Below are 3,588 nucleotides of genomic sequence, written 5' to 3' on the forward strand. Positions count from 1 at the left end.
GCCAGGAGCCGTTCACATGGCAGCCTCGGCCTCCACGTCTTCCGTCTTCCATCTTCCGCCCCAACCAGAGCTCGCCAGGACCCTCCTGTGATGTGGGGCTGACAGGTGGCATTTGTGAAAAGAAATGACGCATGAACGTGGAGTCTCTTAGACCGGTCCTGCCAGAGGGATTAGCGCAAGAGAAGGTCAAGGTCAAGGATAAATTCCCCAGTGCCCCCGCCGACCACTGTTACCTGTTTCTATTTTACTTTGTTAAAGCTTTATCAAGTTTAAAAAACATGTTTTTATGGATTTCAGAGAGGAAGGGAAAGGGAGAGGGAGAGACAGAAACATCAATGATGAGAGAGAATCATGGATCGGCTGCCTCCTGCACGCCCACACTGGGGATCAAGCCTGCAACCCGGGCCTGTGCCCTGACTGGGAATCGAACCCTCACCTCCTGGTTCATAGGTCGACGCTCAACCCCTGAGGCATCCGGCCAGGCTGTTTACCTGTTTCTGGTTTCCTCCAGAACCTTCTTGCAAGTCACATCCTCCCTAAAGCAACTGACGCCAAAATCAGACGCGATCACCCTGACCCTGTGGTAACTGAACCGTCGGAACTCCGGGCGGTGACAACGTCCACTCTGAGACGTGAACGGGAACCCAGCTCGCGTCTCCCTGACGCAGGTAAAGAATCAGATGCTGATTTCCCGTCGCCAGGAATGGGCAGGCAGAAGAGGGCGAGGCCATCACGCTGTTCGCCAAGAAGTGCTCACGTGGGTTTGGGTGTGAACCGAGAAGCCGCCTGCTCAGGTGCTGCTGCCTCCTGCGCTGACTCACGTGTTTCAGCCCAAACATGCAGAACCTGAGTGCCTTCCAGCCCCGAGGCCAGCAAGCCTGGCTGTGCTGACCTGCCCTGTGTTGGACGGCGACAGGGTGCAGCCACAGGAGGAGGCTCTGCGCCCGCCCTCCCGCCCTGTCTGCTGCCTCTGTCCTCAGAATACTCCGATTCCTGTGGCCGAGGTGAGGACCTGGTGTGACCTGTGGTAGTTTGGCAGAATCTCTGTCCCTGAGCAATAGGACGAGGTGTAAACCAAATTTTTGAAAGAGAAGAGAGCATCCAACGCCCCTATCAGTGGAGACCAGCAGCAATGCGGGGAGGAGGGGGGTCTGAGGAGGGCGCCTCCCAGGAGGAAGCCTGGGGGGGTGGGGGCGGGGACCAGGGAAAGGCCCACCCAGCCCCAGAGGGGACACAACCGCACCCCAGAACTCCACGGCGATGACTGAGTCGGGCCGTCAGGGGGAGGGAGGCACAGAAAGGACTTCAGGAAGAACCGCACCTTTCTCCGCCGAGAAACACCGAAGACGTTTCAGGCCTGAAAGGCCACGAGGAAAAGGTGATTCTAGCACAGCCTGAAACTAAGATGGGCCTCTGTTCCCGGTGGAAGGGGGCACGGCTATGTGGGGGGAAGGTCAGGGGAGGGGTCCAAGGTGGCCTCCTCCTCGCCCGCCCTCTAGGCCCGTGGTCTGCTTCAGTGGGACTTAGAGGCATCCTCCGGTTGCCATGGCGTCGGAAGACAGCTGCCTGGCCTCCGTCTGAAAGCCAAACCCCTGACCAACACCATTGCTTCCCCTGGAGGATGTTCTCCCCCCGTCAGGGCTGCTTTCCAGGGAATGGTCCTTTGAGAAGAGGAATGACACGCACCGCATTCTCCTGATGACAGAAGACAGTGTTCTTTCTAAACAAGTTAGAAAATGCAGAGAAATGTTTTCAACACGGAATGACATTGCCCTCCGAGCTCTTTACCCAAAGCTGGCCCAGCTCTCCCTGCATCTCTGCCGGGCCCTGCCCCTGGGGGCACGCAGGTGTTCGCAGCGACATGTTTGCTGGGCACGGCCCTCCATCAGTGTGTCCTTGTACGTCAGGTTATAAAAGCCAGCGATGGCGCAGACGGAACCTCGGCATTATTTCCCATTCACATCCAACACATCCTTATCAAAAGGAAATGCTTTTGTTTGTGTTTTTAAATATATCTTTGTTGATTTCAGAGAGGAAGGGAGAGGAAGAGAGATAGAAATATCAGTGGTGAGCGAGAATCATGGATCAGCTGCTTCCTGCACGCCCCGCACTAGGACTCGAGCCTGCAACCCGGGCATGTGCCTGACTAGGAATCTAACCGTGACCTCCTGGCTCATAGGTCGACACTCAACCCCTGGGCCACGCCCACTGGGCCAAAAGAAAATGTCATAAGGCAGCAGACTGGCCCCTATGTCCTCGGGAATCTAAACATGTGAGAGAAGTCCGCAGCTGGGAGGGAGAAGTTAACTGTGCTGGGCAATGCTTGCCTGGGCCGCACGCTTTCCATTAGTTCACGTTCGTGAAGAGAGTGCAGGTAGCTCCCTGCACTGTCCTGGGCCAGTGTGAACGAGCAGAAAACCCGAGAGGGCAGCTGTGAAACAACACCACGCTCTCCGCAAGCAGCAGAGGGCTTTACGGTTAGGGACTCAACGGCCCCCTCATCCTCTGCAGGGCCTGGGGCAGGCACGAAGGCCGCCTGCCGCACGGGAGGTGGGATCAGCGTTGCACCAACCACGCGATTCCGAACACAGCCCCGCGATGCAGACGATGTGTGACCCTGGCGGTGTTAATAAAACTCCCTCAGCCTCCATCGCCTGGTCTCTAATCATTTGGATTGCAATGCCACCCGGCCACAGGGTTGCACGAAGGATTAAACGACACGACCCATGGGGAAATGCCTTACTGCGTGCCTGACACAGTAGGTTCTCAGCAAATACTGACCGACATGCTTCTCCCAGTGGCAACCCGAGCTAAACTACCTTGGAACCCGAAAGCCGTGCGATTAACCTTGCTCACTTCACGAGTCACGGGGGAGGCCCCGTTGCGTCTCAGCTCCCCACTCACAAACACCCTGGTCACTGCCTCGCTCTCCTCTTAGGAAACTCCTGCAAGGCCCCCAGCTTTCTAATGACGCTTAGGCATCAGGAAGGGCAGGAATGCTCGCATTCCCGGCAGGTCCTTGTTCTGAATTCCCAGCGAGGAAGAGGAAACGAGTTAATTAGTGCCCCTTCAAAACCGAAAGAGAAAAACCAACTCCCCCCCACCCCCACCCCACCGTTCACTGTTAAGAAATCTCCTTAACTGTTCTACCATCTACCAGGGCTTCCAGGATTAAAAGGGGAAAAGGGAAAAAATAAAAGATGTTTCCCCACGTCCCCATCGTGGGAGGATGTTGAGCAGGTGCTGGTAAACAGAGTGAGGAAGCGAGCCTCCCAGGCCTGACTGCTTTATAAGGAATCACTGGAAGCCGCGCTGTGGCCGGTGGGGGGGGGGGGGGGGGGGGGGGGGGGGACTTTTGAGGGTTGAATGAATCTAATTATTGCCAAACCTCCTTAAAGTACATCGCAGGCACCAGAAAACATGCTCACTCGGTAATATTCCCAGGACTGCTCTAATGTGTAATAAATAGTGAAGGTGTGATTTTTTTTTCCTTGTGGATATTGTATTTATTTAGTATGTTTCAACTAAGGTAACTAAAGTCAAAACCACTTGTATAGATAAGTCAGTGTCACTTTGGAAACTGGAACA

The sequence above is a fragment of the Myotis yumanensis genome, unplaced genomic scaffold (assembly GCF_028538775.1).
Source record: "Myotis yumanensis isolate MYYU_CA2020_CCGP unplaced genomic scaffold, mMyoYum1.0.hap1 SCAF_17, whole genome shotgun sequence".
Lineage (NCBI taxonomy): Eukaryota > Metazoa > Chordata > Mammalia > Chiroptera > Vespertilionidae > Myotis > Myotis yumanensis.